Source organism: Rhipicephalus microplus, chromosome 5 (genome assembly GCF_043290135.1).
Source record: "Rhipicephalus microplus isolate Deutch F79 chromosome 5, USDA_Rmic, whole genome shotgun sequence".
In the NCBI taxonomy this organism is placed as follows: Eukaryota; Metazoa; Arthropoda; class Arachnida; order Ixodida; family Ixodidae; genus Rhipicephalus; species Rhipicephalus microplus.
Window position 1 is genome coordinate 163319841 of NC_134704.1, and position 20814 is coordinate 163340654.

At 46.2% G+C, this 20814-nt stretch overlaps 8 non-coding genes across 8 annotated transcripts; all 8 read right to left on the reverse strand.

Moving 5' to 3' along the window:
- Positions 1–295: 295 nt before the first annotated feature.
- TRNAW-CCA (transfer RNA tryptophan (anticodon CCA)) lies at positions 296–367 on the reverse strand. Its single transcript has one exon. It is a non-coding gene; the product is annotated as a tRNA-Trp (tRNA).
- Positions 368–1571: 1204 nt separating this feature from the next.
- Positions 1572–1643, reverse strand: TRNAW-CCA (transfer RNA tryptophan (anticodon CCA)). Its single transcript has one exon. It is a non-coding gene; the product is annotated as a tRNA-Trp (tRNA).
- A 1625-nt stretch (positions 1644–3268) lies between these two features.
- Positions 3269–3340, reverse strand: TRNAW-CCA (transfer RNA tryptophan (anticodon CCA)). The gene has a single exon. It is a non-coding gene; the product is annotated as a tRNA-Trp (tRNA).
- A 3333-nt stretch (positions 3341–6673) lies between these two features.
- On the reverse strand, positions 6674–6745 carry TRNAW-CCA (transfer RNA tryptophan (anticodon CCA)). The gene has a single exon. It is a non-coding gene; the product is annotated as a tRNA-Trp (tRNA).
- A 1206-nt stretch (positions 6746–7951) lies between these two features.
- Positions 7952–8023, reverse strand: TRNAW-CCA (transfer RNA tryptophan (anticodon CCA)). Its single transcript has one exon. It is a non-coding gene; the product is annotated as a tRNA-Trp (tRNA).
- Positions 8024–10979: 2956 nt separating this feature from the next.
- On the reverse strand, positions 10980–11051 carry TRNAW-CCA (transfer RNA tryptophan (anticodon CCA)). Its single transcript has one exon. It is a non-coding gene; the product is annotated as a tRNA-Trp (tRNA).
- A 1211-nt stretch (positions 11052–12262) lies between these two features.
- Positions 12263–12334, reverse strand: TRNAW-CCA (transfer RNA tryptophan (anticodon CCA)). Its single transcript has one exon. It is a non-coding gene; the product is annotated as a tRNA-Trp (tRNA).
- Positions 12335–13995: 1661 nt separating this feature from the next.
- TRNAW-CCA (transfer RNA tryptophan (anticodon CCA)) lies at positions 13996–14067 on the reverse strand. Its single transcript has one exon. It is a non-coding gene; the product is annotated as a tRNA-Trp (tRNA).
- Between the last annotated feature and the right edge of the window lie 6747 nt (positions 14068–20814).

Genomic DNA, 20814 nt, shown 5'->3' on the forward strand with positions numbered 1-20814 from the left:
GCAAAGGTAAAGAGACAAGTCATTGTAGACAGACAAATAGGTAGATAGACAGATAGATGAAATTCATAAAAAAAGAATTTGACCCGGACGTGATTAGAACACGCAACCGTTTGATTTGGAGTCAGACGTGCTAAGGTTGCGCCACCAAGTCCGCTTATAGGGTTGCCCTTCGCACACACGCGGTAGCATGTTTTGCTCGGCCTTCTGTCGATGAAGCACAGGTAAAGGTACAAGTCATTGTAGACAGACAAATAAGTAGATAGACAGATAGATGAAAATATTTAAAAAGAGAATTAGACTCGGACGTGATTCGAACACGCAACCTTCTGATCTGGAGTCACACGCGCTACCGTTGCGCCACCGAGTCCGTTCAGGTTCGTCGTTCGCACATACGCGGTAGCATGTTTTGCACGGCCTTCTGTCGACGAAGCAAAGGTAAAGGGACAAGTCATTGCAGAAGGACAAATATGTAGATAAACAGATAGATGAAATTCATAAAAAGAGAATTTGACCCGGACGTCATTCGAACACGCAACTCTGATCTGGTGTCAGACGCGCTACCGGTTCGCCACAGAGTCCGCTTAGGGTTGCCGTTCGCACACACGTGGTAGACAGTGTTTTGGTCGGCCTTCTATCGATGAAGCAAAGGTAAAGAGACAAGTCATTGTAGACAGACAAAAGAGTAGATAGACAGATAGATGAAAATAATAAAAAGAGAATTTGACCCGGACGCGATTTGAACTCACAACCTTCCGATCTGGAGTCAGCCGTGGTACCGTTGCACCACCGAGTCTGTTTATAGGGTAGCCCTTCGCACACACGCGGTAGCATGTTTTGTTCGGCCTTCTGTCGATGAAGCACAGGTAAAGAGACAAGTCAATGTAAACAGACAAATAAGTAGATATACAGATAGATAAAAAAATAACAAAGAGAACTTGACCCGGACGTGATTCGAACACGCAACCTTCTGATCTGGAGTCAGACATGCTACCGTGTCGCCACCGAGTACACTTAGTCTAGCCGTTCGCACACCAGCGGTAGCATGTTTTGCTCGGCCTTCTGTCGATGAAGCACAGGTAAACAGACAAGTCATTGTAGGCAGACAAATAAGTACATAGGCAGATGAAAATATAAAAAAGAGAATTTGACCCAGACGTCATTCGAACACGCAACTTTCTTATCTGGTGTCAGACGCGCTACCGGTTCACCACAGAGTCCGCTTAGGGTTGCCGTTCGCACACACGCGGTAGAAAGTTTTGCTCGGCCTTCTATCGATGAAGCAAAGGTAAAGAGACAAGTCATTGTAGACAGACAAATAAGTAGATAGACAGATAGATGAAAATAATAAAAAGAGAATTTGACACGGACGTGATTCGAACACTTATACTTCTGATCTGGAGTCAGACGTGCTAAAGTTGCGCCACCGAGTGCGCTTAGTGTAGCCGTTCGTACACACGTGGTAGCATGTTTTTCTCGGCCTTCTGTCGATGAATCCCAGGTAAAGAGACAAGTCATTGTAGAGAGACAAAAGAGTAGATAGACAGACAGATGAAATTAATAAAGAGAGAATTTGACCCGGACGTGATTCGAACACACAACCTTCTGATCTGGAGTCAGCCGTGGTACCGTTGCACCACCGAGTCCGTTGATAGGGTAGCCCTTGGCACACACATGGTAGCATGTTTTGTTCGGCCTTCTGTCGATGAAGCACAGGTAAAGAGACTAGTCAATGTAGACAGACAAATGAGTAGATAGACAGATAGATGAAATTTATAAAAAAGAATTTGACCCGGACGTGATTAGAACACGCAACCTTCTGATTTGGAGTCAGACGTGCTAAGGTTGCGCCACCGAGTCCGCTTAGGGTAGCCGTTCGCACACAGGCGGTAGCATGTTTTGCACGGCCTTATATCGATGAAGCACAGGTAAAGAGACAAGTGATTGTAAGCAGACAAATAAGTAGACAGACAGATAGATGAAAATAATAAAAAGAGAATTTGACCCAGACGTGATTAGAACACGCAACTTTCTGATCTGGAGTCAGACGTGCTACCGGGTCGCCACCGAGTCCACTTATAGTAGCCATTCGCACACACGCGGTAGCATGTTTTGCTCGGGCTTCTGTCGATGAAGCACAGGTAAAGAGACAAGTCATTGTAGACAGACAAATAGGTACATAGACAGATAGATGAAAATAATCAAAAAGCGAATTTGACCCGGACGTGATTCAAACTCGCAACCTTCTGATCTGGAGACAGACGTGCTACCGTGTCGCCACCACGTCCGTTTAGGGTAGCCGTTCGCACACACGTGGTAGCATGTTTTGCTCGGCCTTCTGTCGATGAAGCAAAGCTAAAGGGAAGAGTCATTGTAGACAGACAAATAAGTAGACAGACAGATAAAAATAATAAAAAAGAGAATTTGACCCGCACAAGGCTCGAACACGCAACCTTCTGATCTGGAGTATGACGCGCTAAAGTTGCGCCACCAAGTCCGCTTAGGGTAGCCGTTCGCACACACGCGGTAGCATGTTTTGCACGGCCTTCTGTCGACGAGGCACAGGTAAAGGAACAAGTCATTGTAGAATGACAAATAAGAATATAGACAGTTAAAAATAACAAAAAAGAGAATTTGACACAGACGTGATTCCAACACGCAACCTTCTGAATGGAGTCAGACGTGGTACCGTTGCGCAACCCAGTCCGCCTAAAGGGTAGCCCTTCGCACACCAGCGGTAGCATGTCTTGCTCGGCCTTCTGTCGATGAAGCACAGGTAAACAGACAAGTCATTGTAGACAGACAAATAGGTACATAGACAGATGAAAATATAAAAAAGAGAATTTGACCCGGACGTCATTCGAACACGCAACTTTCTGATCTGGTGTCAGACGCGCTACCGGTTCGCCACAGAATCCGCTTAGGGTTGTCGTTCGCACACACGCGGTAGAATGTTTTCGTCGGCCTTCTATTGATGAAGCAAAGGTAAAGAGACAAGTCATTGTAGACAGACAAATAAGAAGATAGACAGATAGATGAAAAAATTAAAAAGAGAATTTGACCCGGACGTGATTAGAACACGCAACCTTCTGATCTGGAGTCAGACGTGCTAAAGTTGCGCCACCGAGTCCACTTAGGGTAGCCGTTCGCACACACGCGGTAGCATGTTTTGCACGGCCTTCTCTCGGCGAAGCACAGCTAAAGGAACAAATCATTGTAGAAGGACAAATAAGTAGATAGACATATAGATGAACATTATAAAAAGAGAATTTGACCCGGACGTGATTCGAACACACAACCTTCTGATCTGGAGTCAGCCGTGGTACCGTTGCACCACCGAGTCCGTTGATAGGGTAGCCCTTCGCACACACGCAGTAGCATGTTTTGTTCGGCCTTTTGTCGATGAAGCACAGGTAAAGAGACAAGTCATTGTAGACAGACAAATAAGTAGATAGACAGATAGATGAAAATAATAAAAAAGAGAATTTCACTTGGACGTGATTCGAACACTTATACTTCTGATCTGGAGTCAGACGTGCTAAAGTTGCGCCACCGAGTCCGCTTAGTGTAGCCGTTCGTACACACGTGGTAACATGTTTTTCTCGGCCTTCTGTCGATGAATCCCAGGTAAAGAGACAAGTCATTGTAGAGAGACAAAAGATTAGATAGCCAGATAGATGAAAATAATAAAAAGAGAATTTGACCCGGACGTGATTCGAACACAAAACCCTCTGATCTGGAGTCAGCCGTGGTACCGTTGCACCACCGAGTCCGTTGATAGGGTAGCCCTTCGCACACACGCGATAGCATGTTTTGTTCGGCCTTCTGTTGATGAAGCACAGGTAAAGAGACAAGTCAATGTAGACAGACAAATGAGTAGATAGACAGATAGATGAAAAAATAACAAAGAGAACTTGACCCGGACGTGATTCGAACACGCAACCTTCTGATCCGGAGTCAGACATGCTACCGTGTCGCCACCGAGTCCACTGAGTCTAGCCGTTCGCACACACGCGGTGGCATGTTTTGCTCGGCCTTGAGTCGATGAAGCACAGGTAAAGAGACAAGTCAATGTAGAAAGACCAATAGGTAGATAAACAGATAGATGAAAATAATAAAAAAATTTGACCCGAACGTAATTCTAACTCGCAACCTTCTGATCTGGAGTCAGACGTGCTACCGTGTCGCCACCACGTCTGTTTAGGGTAGACGTTCACACACACGTGGTAGCATGTTTTGCTCGGCCTTCTGTCGATGAAGCACAGCTAAAGAGAAGAGTCATTGTAGACAGACAAATAGGTAGATAGACAGATAGATGAAATTCATAAAAAAAGAATTTGACCCGGACGTGATTAGAACACGCAACCTTCTGATTTGGAGTCAGACGTGCTAAGGTTGCGCCACCGAGTCCACTTAGGGTAGCCGTTCGCACACACGCGGTAGCATGTTTTGCACGGCATTCTCTCGACGAAGCACAGGTAAAGGAACAAATCATTGTAGAAGGACAAATAAGTAGATAGACAGATAGATGAAAATAATAAAAAGAGAATTTGACACGGACGTGATTAGAACACGCAACCTTCTGATCTGGAGTCAGACGTGCTAAAGTTGCGCCACCGAGTCCGCTTAGGGTAGCCGTTCGCACACACGCGGTAGCATGTTTTGCTCGGCCTTCAGTCGATGAAGCACAGGCAACGGAACAAGTCATTTCAGAAAGACAAATAAGTAGATAGACAGATAGATGAAAATAATAAAAAGAGAATTTGATCCGGACGTGATTAGAACACGCAACCTTCTGATCTGGAGTCAGACGTGCTAATCTTGCGCCAGCGAGTCCGCTTAGGGTAGCCGTTCGCACACACGCGGTAGCATGTTTTGCACGGCCTTCTGTCGATGAAGCACAGGTAAAAAGACAAGTCATTGTGGACAGACAAATAAGTATTTAGGCAGATAGACGAAAATAACAGAAAAGAGAACTTGACCCGGACGTGATTCGAACACGCAACTTTCTGATCTTGAGTCAGACGTGATACCGAGTCGCCACCGAGTCCACTTATGGTAGCCATTCGCACACACGCGGTAGCATGTTTTGCTCGGCCTTCTGTCGATGAAGCACAGCTAAAGAGAAGAGTCACTGTAGACAGACAAATAAGTAGATAGACAGATCGACGAAAATAGTAAAAAAGAGAACTTGACCCAGACGTGATTCGAACACGCAACCTTCTGAATGGAGTCATACGTGGTACCGTTGCGCAACCGAGTCCGCCTAAATGGTAGCCATTCGCACACCTGCGGTAGCGTGTTTTGCTCGGCCTTCTGTCGATGCAGCACAGATAAAGAGACAAGTCATTATAGACAGACAAATAAGTAGACAGACAGATAAAAATATTAAAAAAGAGAATTTGACCCGCACAAGGTTCGAACACGCAACCTTCTGATCTGAAGTATGACGCGCTAAAGTTGCGCCACCAAGTCCACTTAGGGTAGCCGTTCGCACACACGCGGTAGCATGTTTTGCACGTCCTTCTATCGACGAAGCACAGGTAAAGGAACAAGTCATTGTAGTATGACAAATAAGTAGATAGACAGATAAAAATAACAAAAAAGAAAATTTGACGCAGACGTGATTCGAACACGCAACCTTCTGAATGGAGTCAGACGTGGTACCGTTGCGCAACCGAGTCCGCCTAAAGGGTAGCCCTTCGCACACCAGTGGTAGCATGATTTGCTCGGCCTTCTGTCGATGAAGCACAGGTAAACAGACAAGTCATTGTAGACAGACAAATAAGTACATAGGAAGATGAAAATATAAAAAAGAGAATTTGACCCGGACGTCATTCGAACACGCAACTTTCTGATCTGGTGTCAGACGCGCTACCGGTTCCCCACAGAGTCCGCTTAGGGTTGCCGTTCGCACACACGCGGTAGAGTGTTTTGGTCGGCCTTCTATTGATGAAGCACAGGTAAAGGAACAAATCATTGTAGAAGGACAAATAAGTAGATAGGCAGCTAGATGAAAATAATAAAAAGAGAATTTGACACGGACGTGATTAGAACACGCAACCTTCTGATCTGGAGTCAGACGTGCTAAAGTTGCGCCACCGAGTCCGCTTAGGGTAGCCGTTCGCACACACGCGGTAGCATGTTTTGCTCGGCCTTCTGTCGATGAAGCACAGGTAAAGGAACAAGTCATTGCAGAAAGACAAACAGGTAGATAGACAGATAAAAATAACAGAAAAGAGAATTTGACGCAGACGTGATTCGAACCTGCAACCATCTGAATGGAGTCAGACGTGGTACCGTTGCGCAACCCAGTCCGCCTAAAGGGTAGCCCTTCGCAAACCTGCGGTAGCATGTTTTGCTCGGCCTTCTGTCGATGAAGCACAGGTAAAGAGACAAGTCATTGTAGACAGACAAATAAGTAGATAGTCAGATAGAAGAAAATAATAAAAAGAGAATTTGACCCAAACGTGATTCGAACACACAACCTTCTGATCTGGAGTCAGACGTGGTACCGTTGCGCCACCAAGTCCGCTTATAGGGTTGCCCTTCGCACACACGCGGTAGCATGTTTTGCTCGGCCTTCTGTCGATGAAGCACAGGTAAAGGTACAAGTCATTGTAGACAGACAAATAAGTAGATAGACAGATAGATGAAAATATTTAAAAAGAGAATTAGACTCGGACGTGATTCGAACACGCAACCTTCTGATCTGGAGTCACACGCGCTACCGTTGCGCCACCGAGTCCGTTCAGGTTCGTCGTTCGCACATACGCGGTAGCATGTTTTGCACGGCCTTCTGTCGACGAAGCAAAGGTAAAGGGACAAGTCATTGCAGAAGGACAAATATGTAGATAAACAGATAGATGAAATTCATAAAAAGAGAATTTGACCCGGACGTCATTCGAACACGCAACTTTCTGATCTGGTGTCAGACGCGCTACCGGTTCGCCACAGAGTCCGCTTAGGGTTGCCGTTCGCACACACGTGGTAGACAGTGTTTTGGTCGGCCTTCTATCGATGAAGCAAAGGTAAAGAGACAAGTCATTGTAGACAGACAAAAGAGTAGATAGACAGATAGATGAAAATAATAAAAAGAGAATTTGACCCGGACGCGATTTGAACTCACAACCTTCCGATCTGGAGTCAGCCGTGGTACCGTTGCACCACCGAGTCTGTTTATAGGGTAGCCCTTCGCACACACGCGGTAGCATGTTTTGTTCGGCCTTCTGTCGATGAAGCACAGGTAAAGAGACAAGTCAATGTAAACAGACAAATAAGTAGATATACAGATAGATAAAAAAATAACAAAGAGAACTTGACCCGGACGTGATTCGAACACGCAACCTTCTGATCTGGAGTCAGACATGCTACCGTGTCGCCACCGAGTACACTTAGTCTAGCCGTTCGCACACCAGCGGTAGCATGTTTTGCTCGGCCTTCTGTCGATGAAGCACAGGTAAACAGACAAGTCATTGTAGGCAGACAAATAAGTACATAGGCAGATGAAAATATAAAAAAGAGAATTTGACCCAGACGTCATTCGAACACGCAACTTTCTTATCTGGTGTCAGACGCGCTACCGGTTCACCACAGAGTCCGCTTAGGGTTGCCGTTCGCACACACGCGGTAGAAAGTTTTGCTCGGCCTTCTATCGATGAAGCAAAGGTAAAGAGACAAGTCATTGTAGACAGACAAATAAGTAGATAGACAGATAGATGAAAATAATAAAAAGAGAATTTGACACGGACGTGATTCGAACACTTATACTTCTGATCTGGAGTCAGACGTGCTAAAGTTGCGCCACCGAGTGCGCTTAGTGTAGCCGTTCGTACACACGTGGTAGCATGTTTTTCTCGGCCTTCTGTCGATGAATCCCAGGTAAAGAGACAAGTCATTGTAGAGAGACAAAAGAGTAGATAGACAGACAGATGAAATTATTAAAGAGAGAATTTGACCCGGACGTGATTCGAACACACAACCTTCTGATCTGGAGTCAGCCGTGGTACCGTTGCACCACCGAGTCCGTTGATAGGGTAGCCCTTGGCACACACATGGTAGCATGTTTTGTTCGGCCTTCTGTCGATGAAGCACAGGTAAAGAGACTAGTCAATGTAGACAGACAAATGAGTAGATAGACAGATAGATGAAATTTATAAAAAAGAATTTGACCCGGACGTGATTAGAACACGCAACCTTCTGATTTGGAGTCAGACGTGCTAAGGTTGCGCCACCGAGTCCGCTTAGGGTAGCCGTTCGCACACACGCGGTAGCATGTTTTGCACGGCCTTATATCGATGAAGCACAGGTAAAGAGACAAGTGATTGTAAGCAGACAAATAAGTAGACAGACAGATAGATGAAAATAATAAAAAGAGAATTTGACCCAGACGTGATTAGAACACGCAACTTTCTGATCTGGAGTCAGACGTGCTACCGGGTCGCCACCGAGTCCACTTATAGTAGCCATTCGCACACACGCGGTAGCATGTTTTGCTCGGGCTTCTGTCGATGAAGCACAGGTAAAGAGACAAGTCATTGTAGACAGACAAATAGGTACATAGACAGATAGATGAAAATAATCAAAAAGCGAATTTGACCCGGACGTGATTCAAACTCGCAACCTTCTGATCTGGAGACAGACGTGCTACCGTGTCGCCACCACGTCCGTTTAGGGTAGCCGTTCGCACACACGTGGTAGCATGTTTTGCTCGGCCTTCTGTCGATGAAGCAAAGCTAAAGAGAAGAGTCATTGTAGACAGACAAATAAGTAGACAGACAGATAAAAATAATAAAAAAGAGAATTTGACCCGCACAAGGCTCGAACACGCAACCTTCTGATCTGGAGTATGACGCGCTACCAGTTCGCCACCGAGTCCGCTTAGGGTAGGCGTTGCACACACGTGGTAGCATGTTTTGCCTGGCCTTCTGTCGATGAAGCACAGCTAAAGAGAAGAGTCACTGTAGACAGAAAAATAAGTAGATAGACAGATAGATGAAAATAGTAGAAAAGATGACTTGACCCGGACGTGATTCGAACACGAGACCTTCTGATCTAGAGTCAGACGTGCTACCGTGTCGCCACCGAGTCCACTTAGTGTAGCCGTTCGCACACACGTGGTAGCATGTTTTGCTCAGCCTTCTGTCGATGCAGCACAGATAAAGAGACAAGTCATTATAGACAGACAAATAAGTAGACAGACAGATAAAAATAATAAAAAAGAGAATTTGACCCGCACAAGGCTCGAACACGCAACCTTGTGATCTGGAGTATGATGCGCTAATGTTGCGCCACCAAGTCCGCTTAGGGTAGCCGTTCGCACACACGCGGTAGCATGTTTTTCACGGCCTTCTATCGACGAAGCACCGGTAAAGGAACAAGTCATTGTAGAATGACAAATAAGTAGATAGACAGATAAAAATAACAAAAAAGAGAATTTGACGCAGACGTGATTCGAACACGCAACTTTCTGATCTGGTGTCAGACGCGCTACCGGTTCGCCACAGACTCCGCTTAGGGTTGCCGTTCGCACACACGCGGTAGAATGTTTTGGTCGGCCTTCTATTGATGAAGCAAAGGTAAAGAGACAAGTCATTGTAGACAGAAAAATAAGTAGATAGACAGATAGACGAAAATATTAAAAAGAGAATTTGACCCAGACGTGATTAGAACACGCAACCTTCTGATCTGGAGTCAGACGTGCCAAGGTTGCGCCACCGAGTCCCCTTAGGGTAGCCGTTCGCACACACGCGGTAGCAAGTTTTGCTCGGCCTTCTGTCGATGAAGCACAGGTGAAGGGACAAGTCATTGCAGACAGACAAATAAGTAGATAGACAGATAGATGAACATAATAAAAAAAATTGCCCGCAGCTTCTTTAGGGGGAACACTGAGGAGGATGCGGACCATATAATTGGTTAACAGGGTGTTAAAGTGCGACTTACTTGGGTCGATGGCTAAATTGGTTAACGTCGTTGTGAAATGGGGTGTTAAATTGCGACTTACTTGGGTCGATGGCTAAATTGGTTAACGTGGTTGTAGGAGGGGGTGTTAAATGAGTGAACACGTACACACGTATGCGAAAGGGCGGCGCTGGTCGAAGGGACGTCGATCATTGTGTTTGTGGATTCGTTGGAATTCATTTCACCGCGACCTTGGACGTCGACGTGCCATACAAACCAAACGACGAGCGGCAACTGAGCGAGCGAGCGCCGACCTTGAGTATATATACAGCACGACGGTGCATGCACTGTCAGCTGTTGAATGTTCTCGAAGCGCGACGCCACATGCGCGTCCACTGGAGAATCAGGAGAATTGTAGATGTCGAACGCGGTGTGTAGAGGAGGAAGGGTGCACAGATGGTGGAGGAGTGAAGCGCGCGCGGTGTGTAGAGGAGGAAGGGATGCACAGAGGGTGTAAGAGTGGGCGACGGCGCGACGGCGCATGCGCGCGCGTCAGCTGTCGAATGTTCGAGAAGCGGTGCGGACGGCGCGGACGGCGCGGACGGCGCACTACAAGGCGCGAGTATAAGATGCTCCGCATCTAAAAGAGAATTTGACCCGGACGTAATTCGAACACTTATACTTCGTATCTGCAGTCAGACGTGCTAAAGTTGCGCCACCGAGTCCGCTTAGTGTAGCCGTTCGTACAAACGTGGTAGCATGTTTTTCTCGGCCTTCTGTCGATGAATCCCAGGTAAAGAGACAAGTCATTGCAGAGAGACAAAAGAGTAGATAGACAGATAGATGAAAATAATAAAAAAAGAATTTGACCCGGACGTGATTCGAACACACATCCTTCTGATCTGGAGTCAGCCGTCGTACCGTTGCACCACCGAGTCCGTTGATAGGGTTGCCCTTCGCACACACGTGGTAGCATGTTTTTCTCGGCCTTCTGTCGATGAAGCACAGGTAAAGGGACAAGTCATTGTAGACAGACAAATAAGTAGATAGACAGATAGATGAAAATATTTAAAAACAGATGTTGACCCGGACGTGATTCGAACACGCAACCTTCTGATCTGGAGTCAGACGCGCTACCGTTGCGCCACCGAGTCCGTTCAGGGTCGCCGTTCGCACATACGCGTAGCATGTTTTGCACGGCCTTCTGTCGACGAAGCAAAGGTAAAGGGACAAGTCATTGTAAAAGGACAAATAAGTATATAAACAGATAGATGAAATTCATAAAAAGAGAATTTGACCCGGACGTCATTCGAACACGCAACTTTCTGATCTGGTGTCAGACGCACTACCGGTTCGCCACAGAGTCCGCTTAGGATTGCCGTTCGCACACACGTGGTAGATAGAATGCTTTGGTCGGCCTTCTATCGATGAAGCAATGGTAAAGAGACAAGTCATTGTAGACAGACCAATAAGTAGATAGACAGATAAATGAAAATTAAAAAAGAAATAATTTCACCCAGGCGTGATTCGAACACGCAACCTTCTGATCTGGAGTCTGACGTGCTATCGTTGCGCCTCAGAGTCCTCTTAGGGTAGCCGTTCGCACACACGTGGTAGCATGTTTTGCTTGGCCTTCTGTCGATGAAGCACAGGTAAAGAGACAGGTCATTGTAGACCGACAAAAGAGTAGCTAGACAGATAGATGAAAATAATAAAAAAGAGAATTTCACTTGGACGTGATTCGAACACTTAACCTTCTGGTCTAGAGTCAGACGCGCTACAGTTTCGCCACCGAGTCCGCTTAGTGTAGCCGTTCGTACACACTTGGTAGCATGTTTTTCTCGGCCTTCTGTCGATGAATCGCAGGTAAAGAGACAAGTCATTGTAGAGAGACAAAAGAGTAGATAAACAGATGGATGAAAATAATAAAAAAAGAATTTGACCCGGACGTGATTCTAACACACAACCTTCTGATCTGGAGTCAGGCATGCTACCGTGTCGCCACCGAGTCCACTTAGTCTAGCCGTTCGCACCAACGTGGTAGCAAGTTTTTCTCGGCCTTGAGTCCATGAAGCACAGGTAAAGAGACAAGTCATTGTAGACAGACAAATAGGTAGATAAACAGATAGATGAAAATAATAAAAAAAAATTTGACCCGAACGTAATTCGAACTCGCAACCTTCTGATCAGGAGTCAGACGTGCTACCGTGTCACCACCACGTCCGCTTAGGGTAGCCGTTCGCACACACGTGGTAGCATGTTTTGCTCGGCCTTGTGTCGATGAAGCACAGCTAAAGAGAAGAGTCATTGTAGACAGACAAATAAGTAGATAGACAGATAGATGAAAATAATAAAAAAGAGAACTTGACCCGGACGTGATTCGAACACGCAACCTTCTGATATGGAGTCCGACGTGCTACCGTTGCGCCACCGAGTCCGTTTAGGGTCGCCGTTCACACACACGAGGTAGCATGTTTTGCACGGCCTTCTGTCGACGAAGCACAGGTAAAGGGACAACTCATTGTAGACAGACAAATAAGTACATAGACAGATGAAAATATAAAAAAGAGAATTTGACCCGGACGTCATTCGAACACGCAACTTTCTGATCTGGTGTCAGAAGCACTACCGGTTCGCCACAGAGTCCGCTTAGGGTGGCCGTTCGCACACACGCGGTAGCATGTTTTGCACGGCCTTCTCTCGGCGAAGCACAGGTAAAGGAACAAATCATTGTAGAAGGACACATAAGTAGATAGACAGATAAAAATAACAAAAAAGAGAATTTGACGCAGACGTGATTCGAACACGCAACTTTCTGATCTGGTGTCAGACGCGCTACCGGTTCGCCACTGAGTCCGCTTAGGGTTGCCGTTCGCACACACGCGGTAGAATGTTTTGGTCGGCCTTCTATTGATGAAGCAAAGGTGAAGAGACAAGTCATTGTAGACAGACAAATAAGTAGATAGACAGATAGATGAAAATATTAAAAAGAGAACTTGACCCAGACGTGATTAGAACACGCAACCTTCTGATCTGGAGTCAGACGTGCCAAGGTTGCGCCACCGAGTCCCCTTAGGGTAGCCGTTCGCACACACGCGGTAGCAAGTTTTGCTCGGCCTTCTGTCGATGAAGCACAGGTGAAGGGACAAGTCATTGCAGACAGACAAATAAGTAGATAGACAGATAGATGAACATAATAAAAAAATTGCCCGCAGCTTCCCTCGGGGGAACACTGAGGAGGATGCGGACCATAAATTGGTTAACAGGGTGTTAAAGTGCGACTTACTTGGGTCGATGGCTAAATTGGTTAACGTGGTTGTGAAATGGGGTGTTAAATTGCGACTTACTTGGGTCGATGGCTAATTACTTAACGTGGTTGTAGGAGGGGGTGTTAAATGAGTGAACACGAACACGTATGCGAAAGGGCGGCGCTGGTCGAAGGGACGTCGATCATTGTGTTTGTGGATTCGTTGGAATTCATTTCACCGCGACCTTGGACGTCGACGTGCCGTACAAACCAAACGACGAGCGGCAACTGAGCGAGCGAGCGCCGACCTTGAGTATATATACAGCACGACGGCGCATGCACTGTCAGCTGTTGAATGTTCTCGAAGCGCGACGCCACATGCGCGTCCACTGGAGAATCAGGAGAATTGTAGATGTCGAACGCGGTGTGTAGAGGAGGAAGGGTGCACAGATGGTGGAGGAGTGAAGCGCGCGCGGTGTGTAGAGGAGGAAGGGATGCACAGATGGTGGAAGAGTGGGCGACGGCGCGACGGCGCATGCGCGCGCGTCAGCTGTCGAATGTTCGAGAAGCGGTGCGGACGGCGCGGACGGCGCAACACAAGGCGCGAGTATAAGATGCTCCGCATCTAAAAGAGAATTTGACCCGGACGTGATTCGAACACTTATACTTCGTATCTGGAGTCAGACGTGCTAAAGTTGCGCCACCGAGTCCGCTTAGTGTAGCCGTTCGTACACACGTGGTAGCATGTTTTTCTCGGCCTTCTGTCGATGAATCCCAGGTAAAGAGACAAGTCATTGCAGAGAGACAAAAGAGTAGATAGACAGATAGATGAAAATAATAAAAAATGAATTTGACCCGGACGTGATTCGAACACACATCCTTCTGATCTGGAGTCAGCCGTGGTACCGTTGCACCACCGAGTCCGTTGATAGGGTTGCCCTTCGCACACACGCGGTAGCATGTTTTGCTCGGCCTTCTGTCGATAAAGCACAGGTAAAGGGACAAGTCATTGTAGACAGACAAATAAGTAGATAGACAGATAGATGAAAATATTTAAAAGAGAATTTCACTTGGACGTGATTCGAACACTTAACCTTCTGATCTAGAGTCAGACGCGCTACCGTTTCGCCACCGAGTCCGCTTAGTGTAGCCGTTCGTACACACTTGGTAGCATGTTTTTCTCGGCCTTCTGTCGATGAATCGCAGGTAAAGAGACAAGTCATTGTAGAGAGACAAAAGAGTAGATAAACAGATGGATGAAAATATTAAAAAAAGAATTTGACCCGGACGTGATTCTAACACACAACCTTCTGATCTGGAGTCAGGCATGCTACCGTGTCGCCACCGAGTCCACTTAGTCTAGCCGTTCGCACCAATGCGGTAGCAAGTTTTTCTCCGCCTTGAGTCCATGAAGCACAGGTAAAGAGACAAGTTATTGTAGACAGACAAATAGGTAGATAAACAGATAGATGAAAATAATAAAAAAAATTTGACCCGAACGTAATTCGAACTCGCAACCTTCTGATCTGGAGTCAGACGTGCTACCGTGTCGCCACCACGTCCGTTTAGGGTAGCCGTTCGCACACACGTGGTAGCATGTTTTGCTCGGCCTTGTGTCGATGAAGCACAGCTAAACAGAAGAGTCATTGTAGACAGACAAATAAGTAGATAGACAGATATATAAAAATAATAAAAGAGAGAGTTTGACCCGCACGTGGTTCGAACACGCAACCGTCTGATCTGGAGTCGGACGCGCTACCAGTTCGCCACCGAGTCCGCTTAGGGTAGGCGTTGCACACACGTGGTAGCATGTTCTGCATGGCCTTCTGTCGATGAAGCACAGCTAAAGAGAAGAGTCACTGTAGACAGACAATAAGTAGATATTCAGATAGATGAAAATAATAAAAAGAGAATTTGACCCAAACGTGATTCGAACACACAACCTTCTGATCTGGAGTCAGACGAGGTACCGTTGCGCCACCAAGTCCGCTTATAGAGTTGCCCTTCGCACACACGCGGTAGCATGTTTCGCTCGGCCTCCTGTCGATGAGGCACAGCTAAAGAAAAGAGTCATTGTAGACAGACAAATAAGTAGATAGACAGATATATAAAAATAATAACAGAGAGAGTTTGACGCGCACGTGGTTCGAACACGCAACCGTCTGATCTGGAGTCGGACGCGCTACCAGTTCGCCACCGAGTCCGCTTAGGGTAGGCGTTGCACACACGTGGTAGCATGTTCTGCATGGCCTTCTGTCGATGAAGCACAGCTAAAGAGAAGAGTCATTGTAGACAGACAAATAAGTAGATAGACAGATATATAAAAATAATAAAAGAGAGAGTTTGACCCGCACGTGGTTCGAACACGCAACCGTCTGATCTGGAGTCGGACGCGCTACCAGTTCGCCACCGAGTCCGCTTAGGGTAGGCGTTGCACACACGTGGTAGCATGTTCTGCATGGCCTTCTGTCGATGAAGCACAGCTAAAGAGAAGAGTCACTGTAGACAGACAAATAAGTAGATATTCAGATAGATGAAAATAATAAAAAGAGAATTTGACCCAAACGTGATTCGAACACACAACCTTCTGATCTGGAGTCAGACGTGGTACCGTTGCGCCACCAAGTCCGCTTATAGAGTTGCCCTTCGCACACACGCGGTAGCATGTTTTGCTCGGCCTTCTGTCGATGAAGCACAGGTAAAGAGACAAGTCATTGTAGACAGACAAAAGAGTAGATAGACAGATAGATGAAAATAATAAAAAAGAGAACTTGACCCGGACGTGATTCGAACGCGCAACCTTCTGATATGGAGTCCGATGTGCTACCGTTGCGCCACCGAGTCCGTTTAGGGTCGCCGTTCACACACACGAGGTAGCATGTTTTGCACGGCCTTCTGTCGACGAAGCACAGGTAAAGGGACAAGTCATTGTAGACAGACAAATAAGTACATAGACAGATGAAAATATAAAAAAGAGAATTTGACCCGGACGTCATTCGAACACGCAACTTTCTGATCTGGTGTCAGAAGCACTACCGTTGCGCCACCGAGTTGCCCTTCGCACACACGCGGTAGCATGTTTTGCTCGGCCTTCTGTCGATGAAGCACAGGTAAAGGGACAAGTCATTGTAGACAGACAAATAAGTAGATAGACAGATAGATGAAAATATTTAAAAAGAGAATTTGACCCGGACGTGATTCGCACACGCAACCTTCTGATCTGGTGTCAGACGCACTACCGGTTCGCCACAGAGTCCGCTTAGGATTGCCGTTCGCACACACGTGGTAGATAGAATGCTTTGGTCGGCCTTCTATCGATGAAGCAATGGTAAAGAGACAAGTCATTGTAGACAGACCAATAAGTAGATAGACAGATAAATGAAAATTAAAAAAGAAATAATTTCACCCAGACGTGATTCGAACACGCAACCTTCTGATCTGGAGTCTGACGTGCTATCGTTGCGCCTCAGAGTCCTCTTAGGGTAGCCGTTCGCACACACGTGGTAGCATGTTTTGCTTGGCCTTTTTTTTCTTTATTGCCTGTTTTCGGCTCACGTAAACAATACACATATTAACTGATACACAACACAATCCAAAACATTGTAAAAACCGTGGCTCAAACGATGTGGCCACGCATCTGTTAAAATGTTTTTATCGTCGATAGTAATTCGACGCGCGGCAACCATTCTGGGGGGGAATTCCTCCAACTTTTGTTCATCCACAAAATTTCTTATATACTTTTTGAAGTACTGGGTGGGTGCTCGTGCATCTACATCAAAGTGCATGGCTGCCATCCTGGATTTCCAAATGCTATGAAGAGCCATAAGCATTATCATATCATATGGGGTACCATCGTCACTTTGTATTTGCAAATAGCGGATACCATATGCATCAATGGGGAAGTCTTTTTTGATCGTGCGCTGGAGCACGTCCCAAAGAAAAACAGCATCCCAGCAGTCAATGAATACATGCTCAATTGTCTCCTCCTTTCTGCATATTATGCAATGCGTGCCCCAAGGAACGTAAAACCCCTTTGCAGCCATCCAGGTTTTGACGGTCAGCGTACCGGTATGTAATTTAAAAAAGAAATTCTTAGCACCTGGCGATATTTTCATCGCCTTGACGCGCTTTAGTACAGTGTGGCCATGGCACACATTGTAAAGGGACCGATACAAAGGCACTGGTAAAAACACATCACGTAGGTCCTTGTAGAACTTTCTTCGTCGGACTTGACTCAAGTATTCAAGTGAAAACCGCACTGACAGAAACCTACAAGAAAGTACAACTTCGCGGAGAAAGCCATAAACACCACCAGGTACGCTGCAGGTTGATACAACCATGTTAGGCAAGTGTTGCCCCAGGCGAAGTTGACAGACAGTGCGAAGGAATGGGTTGTCGACGTCTCTAAAGAAACAAAACCGATTGACTACCTGTCTTAAAAACAAATGCGACAAGCCGAGTCCTCCATTTCGCACTCGAAGAAATAAATTGGTCCGACTCGATCTTTCCCAAGACGATTCCCACACAAAGACAGCGAACACACGGTGAAATTTTTGGATGTTTACCCTTGAACAATGTAAGACTTGTAAGATATACCAAATTTTACTCACTAAGAATATGTTGCAAATTGTGGCTTTAGAAAACATAGACCAATTCCAGCCATTCCACTTGTTCACTCTTTCCCGCAGGTTATCCACTTGGCTCCTCCAGTACGAGTCGCTGTCTTTGTAGCATTCGAGGGGGGCACCCAAGTATTTCACCGGTGTCGTAACAAACCTTATGCTGGCAAAACTGTCTGGGGTTTCTGCCCAGTCACCGTGCCAAAAGCCAAGGCATTTTCCCCAGTTTACAGCGCTGCCACTTGCAACACAGAAGTTAGTAACGCATTTGACAGCATCTGCTATGCTGTCAGAGTCCGCGCAAAAAATGGCAAAATCGTCCGCATACGCCAACAGTTGGACTTCAACCTCGTGCAGCTTAAACCCACGAACACAGTCATTCTTTATGACACTCAAACAAAAGGACTCTATGTACAAACAAAACAATAGTGGTGAGAGAGGACAACCCTGACGGACCGAACGCTTGACTGGGATGCGCTTCCCCACCACCTTGTTAACGATTAGCCGCGTTGAGCAGTCTCGGTACGCCATGACAACCCCCTCTTTGATTATTTTCCCTAAACTCACATAATCTAGGATGCACAGCAGAATTTCATGAGGCACCCTGTCAAAAGCCTTCTCGAGGTCGATTTGCAGCATTGCGACTCGCGCACCAATAGCGTCGCAACATTCGAGGATGCTCCGAGCTGCGTGTATATTCGTGAGGATAGTTCGACCTTTAATGCCGCACGTCTGATGCGGCCCCACGAGCTCCGTAATGACTGTTTGCAACCTTTTAGCTAGGATTTTCATGAATATCTTGTAATCTCCATTAGTGAGGCAGATTGGGCGGTAAGAATTTACTTTGCGCAGTGCAACGGGGTCTTCCGATTTTGGTATAAGAACAGTGTGAGATGATGAAAAGGACGGGGGTAATATTTTCAGCTCGAATGCCTCATTATAAACGTCGGCTAAGACTGGTGTTATTTCAAACTTGAAACACTTATAAAAGGCGGAAGTCAGGCCATCAGGGCCAGGCGATTTCCCGGGATGCATACTTTCAATAGCACTGTTAACTTCCTCTTCCGAAATGGGTTCCTCCAATAATTCTTTTGCATTATTGTCAAGCTTCGGCATCAGCGGTAAAAAATCTTTTTTAAAACGATCGACATCAACTGAGCTGGCGGCGAATAAACCATGGAAGTGCTCAAAGAAAGCACGCTCGATAACATCTGCGACATCGCTGACCTCACCCTCGTGTTCAATTTCTGTTATCTGATTACGACGCGCATGCCACTTTTCTGAGCCCAACGCCCTTTTTGACGGTGCTTCTGCCGTTATCAGTCGCTCGGCTCTTGCCCGAACCATAGCACCACGGTATCTTTCGACATCGAACCGCTCAATTTTACTTTTCAACGCGCGAATATCTTCAAGAAACGTGCCGGGCAATCTACATTCTTCGAGGAGCAATTTTTGTTTTCCTTGGCCTTCTGTCGATGAAGCACAGGTAAAGAGACAGGTCATTGTAGACAGACAAAAGAGTAGCTAGACAGATAGATGAAAATAATAAAAAAAAGAATTTCACTTGGACGTGATTCGAACACTTAACCTTCTGATCTAGAGTCAGACGCGCTACCGTTTCGCCACCGAGTCCGCTTAGTGTAGCCGTTCGTACACACTTGGTAGCATGTTTTTCTCGGCCTTCTGTCGATGAATCGCAGGTAAAGAGACAAGTCATTGTAGAGAGACAAAAGAGTAGATAAACAGATGGATGAAAATATTAAAAAAAGAATTTGACCCGGACGTGATTCTAACACACAACCTTCTGATCTGGAGTCAGGCATGCTACCGTGTCGCCACCGAGTCCACTTAGTCTAGCCGTTCGCACCAACGCGGTAGCCAGTTTTTCTCGGCCTTGAGTCGATGAAGCACAGGTAAAGAGACAAGTCATTGTAGACAGACAAATAGGTAGATAAACAGATAGATGAAAATAATAAAAAAAAATATGACCCGAACGTAATTCGAACTCGCAACCTTCTGATCTGGAGTCAGACGTGCTACCGTGTCGCCACCACGTCCGTTTAGGGTAGCTGTTCGCACACACGTGGTAGCATGTTTTGCTCGGCCTTGTGTCGATGAAGCACAGCTAAAGAGAAGAGTCATTGTAGACAGACAAATAAGTAGATAGACAGATATATAAAAATAATAAAAGAGAGAGTTTGACCCGCAAGTGGTTCGAACACGCAACCGTCGGATCTGGAGTCGGACGCGCTACCAGTTCGCCACCGAGTCCGCTTAGAGTAGGCGTTGCACACACGTGGTAGCATGTTTTGCATGGCCTTCTGTCGATGAAGCACAGCTAAAGGGACAAGTCATTGTAGACAGACAAATAAGTACATAGACAGATAGATGAAAATAACAAAAAGAGAATTTGACACGGACGTGATTAGAACACGCAACCTTCTGATCTGGAGTCAGACGTGCTAAAGTTGCGCCAGCGAGTCCGCATAGGGTAGCCGTTCGCACAAACTTGGTAGCATGTTTTGCACGGCCTTCTGTCGATGAAGCACAGGTAAAGAGACAAGTCATTGTGGACAGACAAATAAGTACAAATAAGTAGATAGACAAATAGATGAAAATAAAAAAGAGAACTTGACCCCGACGTGATTCGAACACGCAACTTTCTGATCTGAGGTCAGACGTGCTACCGGGTCGCCACCGAGTCCACTTATAGTAGCCATTCGCACACACGCGGTAGCATGTTTTGCTCGGGCTTCTGTCGATGAAGCACAGGTAAAGAGACAAGTCATTGTAGACAGACAAATAGGTACATAGACAGATAGATGAAAATAATCAAAAAGCGAACTTGACCCGCACGCGGTTCGCACACGCAACCTTCTGATCTGGAGTCGGACGCGCTACCAGTTCGCCACCGAGTCCGCTTAGGGTAGGCGTTGCACACACGTGGTAGCATGTTTTGCCTGGCCTTCTTTCGATGAAGCACAGCTAAAGAAAAGAGTCACTGGAGACAGACAAATAAGTAGATAGACAGATAGATGAAAATAGTAAAAA